Here is a 9,295-nt window from a genome sequence, read left to right on the forward strand (position 1 = left end):
TTGAGAGCCGTAACAATCCCCAGTAACTCCCTCTTGATTTGCGGATATCTCCTCTGTCTCTCATTTAGGACTTTCGCCCCAAACCGAATAGCATACCTATTTCCATCTGCATCATCTTGACCCACAGCCCAACCTATGCCAATTGGACTAGTGCCAACTGTCAATACAATAGGCCTTCCACAATTATAATCCGCTTTCCTGAGAGTAGGAGCATTCTGCAATAACTTCTTCAATTTCCGCATGGCTCTAGTATGGCTCTCATCGCAATAGAATTTATGCCCCTTTCGAAGCAGCTAATATAAACAATCTGCTATGTGTGCAAAAATGAGGTATCCAAATCATATAAAACACACAAGCTCCAATGAATCTCTGTACCTCTGAAGTGGTAGAACAATACTCTGCAATCTTGCCTATAGCATCCATCTTATCAGGTGAGGGTTTCCTGCCATAATATCCACACATATGTCCAACAATGACAACCTCATTCACTCCAAAAACAGATTTTAGCCCTGAAAGTTTCAAGTTCACTTCTTCTAACCTAGCCAAAATCTTCTCACAAGCTGAAATATGATTAGCCACAAAGTATCTACATCCCTGCTCACTTAGACTCTCATTTTTCTCTTCTTCTGCACACCCCTTATGGGCACATCATCCAAGAAAGGCATAGTAAGCTGAGGTATATAGTCACAAAGGACCTTATGCATGGCATTCATCATATTTGCAACAAAATTAGTGGCACCTTGAAGCAAGGTACACATCCTGACAAGCCCAATAGGAGTTCTCATGGTGGGTATGTCCCTGCTTTCCAAAGCGAGCTGAAATTGATCATATCCTGAATACAAATCACCTAAAAAATAGATGGCACGTCCAGCAAATGCATCTGCAAACTCATCCACAAATGGACCTATACCAACATTCTTGATAGTAACTCTGTTCACTGGCTGCATGTCCTGTATAAATCAGAGAGTACCATTCTTCTTTGGAACCGTAAACCACCTGTTTGAGTATGGTGCAGATGATGGCTCAAGAATTTCCATCTTTATTTTCTCATTCAATAAATCAATCAGCTTTGGCAGGTGTGCTTTAGGCACTGGAATAGGTCGGAGATTCCATGGAATATGAGGAATAGTAAAAATCACCATAGGAGCAACAATATCTGGATTCACACATCCAATCTCATGCGGAAAAAAAGCAAATCCCCTTCCATGTCGCTCAAGCATCTCCTAAAAGCATTGCTTCTCTATGGGTAGCAAGAAATCACCATTTCCAATTTTCAATTCAGCAAGAGTCTCTGCTGAAAATTTATGACCAATATGCTCCGGATTCCTCAAAATTGGCTGTTTAGCAGCCCTCTCTTTTTGTTGATCGCTGTCAGGTGGAAGCGGTACAGCTACCGGCTTCACCTTCTTATCCACACTTTTGTATTTCATGTCAACCCTGGCTTCATTATGCTCTTTTGCATTACTCAAATCTTGCTGTAAATCAGCAATTCTGCACTCCAATGGCTGAATATCCTCAGCCCTCTGCTCTATGGACTGCATAGAAACAGCCCTAAACTCTGGATGTTGAAATATTTCAGCAGTAAACTCTGCTGGCTGAAAGTTTTCAGCCCTCTGTGTCTCTGTAAGTTGATCATAACCAGTTGGAAACTCTGTTTGCTGAATTTATTTAGCACTCAACACTTTTTGCTGAGCTACCTCAGCCTCTGACTCAATCTGTGACACAAAATCTACAATTTCATGAAACATGTCCAGGGATTGCACTAATACATTACTGTGACAACTCTGCAAATAAGTTTTCAGCATACCTTTCATCTCTTCCATCGTATCTGCACAAATCATACTGTCATACATCCCATCTATGTGCTCATCATCCTCCAAAATTCCTGCATTTTTCAAAATTTTCTCCTTCTTGCATATGTACTGCCTGGCAGCTCTAGGCAACCTAGAAATCTTCTGATAGCTCATCGAATTGTTTGCTGAAATCCCAACAAAACCGGAGGAGAAAACACTGCTGCCAAGAGGCGAGAACTCCAATCTCCTCTGCTCTGTACCACCGTCGTCTCGCGAAATGGCGGTACCTAATGAAAACCCGAATCCCTCACATTGGGCAAAGGTGCATCTCTAAGAGTATCTCTGTTTCTAACATGGTTAACACACACAGTCATAAACTGAACTGCTCTTATGCCATCTTTACTACGAATCCATGCATAAGCAGAACCATCATCCATTACCTTTGTTTCCATGTGCATCTTTGTGATGAATGGCTGTCCAAGAATTATGGGATAAGAGCATGAATCCTGCACAAAGAAATGGAAATCCTCCTCTACATCACCAATAGAAACCCTGACACTAGGACAGGCAGCATACAAATCACCTGCAGTATTGTTGGTGGCTCTCATACGCCACCCATGCTCTACATCCATAGGCCATCTGTTACTTTCATAAACTCCACGAACTATGAGATTAATCTCTGAACCATGATCCACCAAAGCAACATAAGGCACCTGTTTCTCTCCAATTTTTACCATCGTCTCTGTAGTTGCCCTAGCCCAATGACTCCGTGAAAAGTGACTACGCGGTACCAAGAGAGGCTCATCAATTTCAGCATAATGCATAGGCTGAACCCTCTTCTCTACCTACGGAAAAACAGAAGCATTCTCAACTATAACCTCATCCTCATCCTCATCCTCATCCAACTCCCCAATCAAAACTCCCTATATATCAGTGGTAGGCAATGCATGTCTTTTCCTCTTCAGGACCTCCTGAAACTGATCTTGAAACTCTCTTTTTGAGATGCCCAAAACCTCAGAAATAGTGAAAGTCACCTCACTGCCAAGTATCTTGTCATTAAAGATTTTCTTCATGTCTGTAGATGTCTCAATATCGGACATCAATCTAAACCCTGGCTGCTTTATCTCTCTAGGCTCTTGCCTCTTTTCTCTCTTTTGAGCATCTTCCATCTATCGATCTGGCCCTGGTCTCAAAGACGGTCCTGCAGTAGGTGGAGTAACAAACTCACCCTGGTCTCAAAGACGGCGGTCCTGCAGTAGGTGGAGTAACAAACTCACCCCCTCTAGTCTTTTTAGTTGCACTTGGATTTTCTTCATCCCTCTTACGCTTCTCCTCAACAAGTACATCTGCTCCCTGAGACTTAGCCAAATAAGCATAAATAGAGTACTTGTCAACAGGTGAATCCCAACCTGTCTCTGATCTGATGCTAGAGCCTGCACTAGTCAAAACAACTTGCTGAATTTTTCCCTTGTTTGCAGTCTCCATAGCATAAGTCCATAGTGCTGACTAAGTCTCTGATCCCTTCTCAATCTAGACTCCATATGCAAAAGCATCACCTCTAGCTGTCACATAAGAAGTATGCGCAGCCATGTCATCTACTAACTTCTTCATTCCACCTTTACCAAAGTTGGTAGCAAGTGGAGCTCCTGTCTCAGTCAACCAAATCTTACCATCTTGTCCCCAATATACCAAATTCTTCCTCCTTGCATCCTGAAAAGATTCACAATCCCTGCAATCCTGGCGGTCCATACTATCACACCAAATACATCTCCGATCTCTCCTAGGTGCACTAGGAGCACTCCTAGGTGCAATAGGAGCACTAGAAGAAGTAGTAGGCGCAGTCGAAGCAAACTGCTCTTTCAATTTTCCCACCGACTCCGCTTTAACTGACTCCAGTGTCAAATCTATTATGCCTTTGATTATGTCATCAAGAGAGGTAGGCACCGATGGAGCGGATGGTTTTGGAGCAGAAGGTGCAAGCATCGGTCGTGGAACAAGAGGAATAGGAGGAGTAGAAACAGTAGGCACTGGCATAGGCCAAGAAACTGGCTGAGGAGGAGAAGAAATAATAGGGATAGAAGCAGGTATAGGAGCAGATGATGGTGTAGGTGTCATGGAACCATTCTATAGGTGAGTCTTCCATATCCTCCTCTTGGTCAAAGTCGAAACTGCATCCTGGGCATCCTGCCAATCCGTTTTAAGACCCATAGGCTTCGTGCGATCCTCAAGAAGCTCACCCAATTCTTCTTGAAGAGCATGATTTGCAGCTTGCAAGAAAAGCTCAACTTTTTCAACATCCAATGCTCTTTGTTCAATGGCATCAAGCTGACTATACCTCTCTTCAAATTCTCGAATCAACTCCGAAGCAGCTAAACCTTTGTTTGGCATGTAGACCCACTCTCAAAACGACCGCCGAGTAGCCATCCAAAAGTCCTCAAGGAAATATTCTTCTTTCAGGTCCTTCTTAAAATCTTAGCAATGTGTATTTTGAATAAAAAGATCAGTCACTTTTGCCCTCAAGGCGGGTGTGACAAGACGAAGGAAGTACTTACTCATAAGTCCAGCTTGAACTCCGAAAAACCCCATCTTGATCTCATATGTCTTCAAATATGCTGAAACATTACAGCCATCAAATAGCTTCTTCTCATTCTCAATTGCTTCAATCGCCTTAGTCGCGCTGTTTGCATTCTCCTGCTCCGAATAGAGTTGCCTTTGCTGAGACAACTGCTGTTGATGCAATTGTTGCTGCTGCTGCATATACAATTGTGTCTGCTGAATTTGGAGCTGCATATACATGGACATATTCTGCAAAATCTGCTTTAGATCATTTGTTGAAGTACTTGACGCAGCAGTCATTGATGGAGCTGAAGTAGAAGACGCGGCTGGAATTGTAGACGAGGCTGAAATAGAGGCTGTGAAGTATCTCCCATCCTGAAATTTCTGCGATGCTTTCACGTCGGGTTCACCAAAGATGTTGAAGGGTTTTCGAAAGCAAAGTCGCAACCATGGAGGACCTTGACTAATTTCAGGATAGAAGATCAATCAAACAAATGAATGAAGTTAAATCTCTTTTGCAACCCTCTGTGTGATGCTTTCATTTCAAGACGATCTGTGCATTTCGCAACACAAGGTATCCTTGAACAACCTCATTAGGAAGTGATCTGATATGCTTGAATATGTCAGCATTTGCAAAGTGCAACTTTGTTACAGGATCTTTGTATGGGCTTCAAATCCTGAGACATCACAGTATCTCTTGGCTGGATACAAGGATGGAGGAGCTTCAATATTCAATATTCATATAGTTTGGTTCTTCAGCAGGATAAAGATAGTAGTTCTCAGTTTGAAGCATTTGCTTTAGATGCTTCCAATACCTTCCTCTAACTTGGCCTTTTGGATACTTTTCCAGAAACTGTATTCTCTTGAAGTCAAAACTAGTATGAGGGTGTATTCCAGCATCTTCTAGTTCTTGAGCTGTTACTACTGCATTTGAAGAAAGAACATCTTTTGCAGGAGATCACTTTTAGTACGTTTCTGGGGTTTCTATGTTGCTCATGCGTTTCACACCCGCAGACTTCATGCTTCTTTGTCCTGATGAAGCATCGTATCTTTGCAATTCAAGGCATGGACGCTGAGGAAAGTTTAAGGTTCAAGGCATGGTTGCACTAAATAGAAGTGTTTGACGCTTTTTAGGGAGATTCTTCATAACCTCTCGGATTTGCGGCTCAAAGCCCATATCAAGCATTCTATCTGAAATCTCGTCACATCGTGTCTTTCGTTCCACAAAGACTATCGTAAGTGGAGCAGGGTGACCAGCTCGCTTTGACTGACTATACTCCTCAACAAGAAGGGCCAGTAAACTGGTCTATCTTCTCATCATCTGAGACTTTGTTTAAAGTCTGTAAAACATTTGTAGTTGGACTACTAACTTTTCCAACTTTCACACAAACTGGACTGCTCAGATACTCCTGAGCCAAGGCTTCAATCTCTTCCGTTTTTCTAGAGCAGACTACGATTTTTGTGAACGAATGCAAAAAAATTTCGTTGATTTTTCTTGTTGCTCCTCCTCACCATTGTGAAAAGCTTCGCCTGTCGAAAAAACCTCTAACGGCGTTCCAATTCGTGGTCATAAATAGCTCTTGAATCAGCTAATTAGCCTTCCAATTGCGAAATTTCCTATGCCCCCTTCATGATTCTCCTCCCATCTCACATAAAAAAAGTCGACATATATCTCTGTCTCCTTTGCTTTTTCTCCTCTGAAATCTCTTTTTTCCCCACCGTTGCTTGCGTCCTCCCCTTTTAGCTCTTGTTCGGTAGGTTCCTGCTTTTATGTCTCCATACAGCAGTAACAGGACAAACTCTTTCTGAATACGTGCACAGCACTCTGGATTCAAATTTCATTGATGTAACAGTGCATGTCTGTAAGTAGACATTGCCCCATGGTAAAGACCTGCTTGTTTCCAAAGCTCTGGCACTAACTCCACAGATTACAGACTCATGGAATGCCTTTAAAGCCTCTGTCTATAAGCGAGTCCTCTGAGTGTTTAAAGAAGCAATCCTTGCTTGCTTGCCCATGCCAACTCCTAATATGTGATACACAACACATTTGCCAAAATGAAACTCTTCTCTCATATTTGCCAAAGCTCTTTTTGCAAGTTTGATCCCATCATCAGCAGAATCTACCTCTTCAATAGAAAGTTTGGCAGCTAGTAACAGTGCAGAGATGTCATTGAGCTTCTCTAACTGATGCAGTGACTTTTCCAATAGATTCAATGCTACCTTTCTTTCACCTACCCCACTGAGTGATCTTCTCAAACATAAGTACTTTATCAATGACAAGATCTAGCTCATTTTCGGCTGTCTGATGTACTTTCCGCATTTTATCAACTTCAGCATCCCTTTTAGTTTTTATGGTTTGCAGATTGCAATCATACCCTGCAGAGATGATGTACTCCCCATTTTGAATCTGGTCAAGATCCATAGCTGCAGATTCGTTAGCTTGCACTCACATTCCTTTTGCATTCGCCTAATCTTCAGTTAGAAGTTCAGAGCCATCGGTTATCTGACAAGCAGTGCTGCTCACAACTCTTCAGACTACTTCCATAGTGAACCGTGCGAATGGTGTACACATAACTTAAGGTCACCAATCGAATGTCAACATCATACAGTAGAAGACTATTTCAGCCTAGGAGAAGCATTATACCAAAATGCAGTATGACTTGACTACCATGACATATGTTTAGAGAAACTCTGATGTTTCCAAATGCCCGTATGAGCATACCTATTACATAACCCCACAATTTTTCTGATGCGATTTTTTGTTTCCTCTTCCTTTGCCTTGGAGGTTGTAGCACAACCCTGATTGCAGCATCAAAAACAGCCTTCACATTCTGTTGTGTTTTTGAACTGCATTCAATATAAACAGCAGCTTCTATCAGCTTCTGAAGTTCCTCTCCAAGAGCAGTGCTAATAGGGACAGCACCAGGATGGTCCATAAAGAATTGTTTGTCATCTCTTAGATCAAGTTTGGTTCTACAACCTGTTATAATCTTCTTGGCCTGTTGGATCCCAGAGTCCAAGGTTGACTGTAAATCCATCGACAATAACATTGGCACTGAAATTGTCAAACAAGAAGGCAAGTCTTGCCTACTGCCTCATCTCCCACAGTCACACACTTAATGAATCTGGGATTATTCATCATGATGGGTGGACAGAAAATGTGAAAGCTTTGATGATGGAAGGGAGCAGCTGGTGTTGTCATTCACATGTCTCTATTGCTGTTGTGCATGCCCAGCTCTCGAAGTGAGAGAACCTGGTATGATGGGTACTGGTCAGCATACACAGGGAGAGAGCCCTGCTTGCTTCAAGCTGTAAGAAATCAATGGTTCCTCTTGCTTCAAACCCCTCTTCACTATATTACCCACGTAAATAAAAGAGAAAACATAATGACTAAGTATGTACAAAGTATCAAATCACACACACAACTTTTGGGTGGTTTTCACACCTGGAATGCGCAGCAATACGACAACGTAGTAAGTGGATTTTCAAAATTTGGAGGGGCAAACAAACTCTGATTCAAGATCCATCTAACTAGGCGGCTCCATGGCATCAAAATTTATAAAACTTGCATTCGTCACACACTTTCCAACTCTTGGGTTACATAGGTGCTTAATAATGCCAAACCCTGTGGGGCTGAAATGGAGGGTAAAACGAACTTCGATCGATGAATCGAGACTTGCGTTGGATTCTTGGCATGGAACTCCATCTAGAAAATCTCCTGCATTGGATTCCTGGCTTCAAACTCCATCTAGAACTCGAGCTCATCAATCTTCCAATTGCTTCATTTTGCATGAAAAATTGGTCTTTTATGCCTTCGACACCATTTTTTTGCTTTAAAAATAGATCCCAATATCCAACTCTCATTAGCAACCATGAGATAGGATGACTCAACCCGTCGAATCCAAAACTAACATGCACAAACAACAACCATAAAAAGCATCAAGCTATCACAAAAAATAATACTCAACAAAGCACAAGAGCAGGTCTCACCCTACCCCTTAAGAAAATCAAGGCATGAAAATCTTCAAGGGATAGGCCCAGCATAATTTGACAAAAGTCTAGAGTGAATTTCTAACCAACTACTCCAACATAGGACTGGCTAAAAAGAACCATCAAAGAATTTATCCTAGTGGTAGTCTGAACTACGGACCCAACTTAGGACAACTAGACAAAGAACTCCCACTAGGCAAGGACTCCTATGGCGTGGTCAACATATATAGCCTTTTAACACATTTTCCTTTCAAGTTTTTCATACTCAGGTGTGTAAAAAGAAGGGAGATAAGTGTAGAGTGGCCCAAGGAGAACAGGATATCGACCTCATGTCTTGACTCGATAGTACCCAAGAATCTACCAAAGCTTTCACAAGGCAACACTTCAATTTTTTTATGTTCTGCTCACTTTTATTTTCACTCAAACCTTTTTTATTTCCTTATTTTGGCTAGTTGCTACCCCAAGGAAGACAAGGTATCGGCCCCAGGTTCTAAGTTGTCCCCAGGGACCTACCAAGTTATTGCGAGCCGATAGTTAACTGCTCTTAAGATTTTTCTTTCTTGTCTTTTCTATTTTAGGGGTTATAGCCCCTTTTTATACACCTCTGTATTCTTATATCTCAAACATACTTATGCTTGTCTATTTTCCTTTATTTTAGCGGGCTTCTCTAACTGGCTCACACTAGTAGGGACTCCTAGAATAGCTACCTAGCAGGCTAGTAGAACAGGTGTTACAAGCTGTGGATCTAGAGCATGACACAAGCTATGGTGGATGAAAGATGAAGACCAAACTCATAATGACATGGACAAGTAGAGACAAACTGTTACACAAGTGAATTACGTTCCAAGATAGATTAGCTTGGACTCATAAACACAATCTTGTGTAAGATCGACAATAGCAAGACACTTAATTGGAAGTACAAAGCATCATGACATTGTATTCATTTCATATGAAAA

At 41.8% G+C, this 9,295-nt stretch overlaps 1 pseudogene; it reads right to left on the reverse strand.

The window, feature by feature from the left end:
- Positions 1-7,074: 7,074 nt before the first annotated feature.
- On the reverse strand, positions 7,075-7,491 carry LOC148027784 (rac-like GTP-binding protein 5 pseudogene; annotated as a pseudogene).
- Between the last annotated feature and the right edge of the window lie 1,804 nt (positions 7,492-9,295).

This window comes from Lygodium microphyllum, chromosome 12 (assembly GCF_053477565.2).
Source record: "Lygodium microphyllum isolate KBCC chromosome 12, Lygodium_microphyllum_v1.1.10, whole genome shotgun sequence".
NCBI lineage: Eukaryota > Viridiplantae > Streptophyta > Polypodiopsida > Schizaeales > Lygodiaceae > Lygodium > Lygodium microphyllum.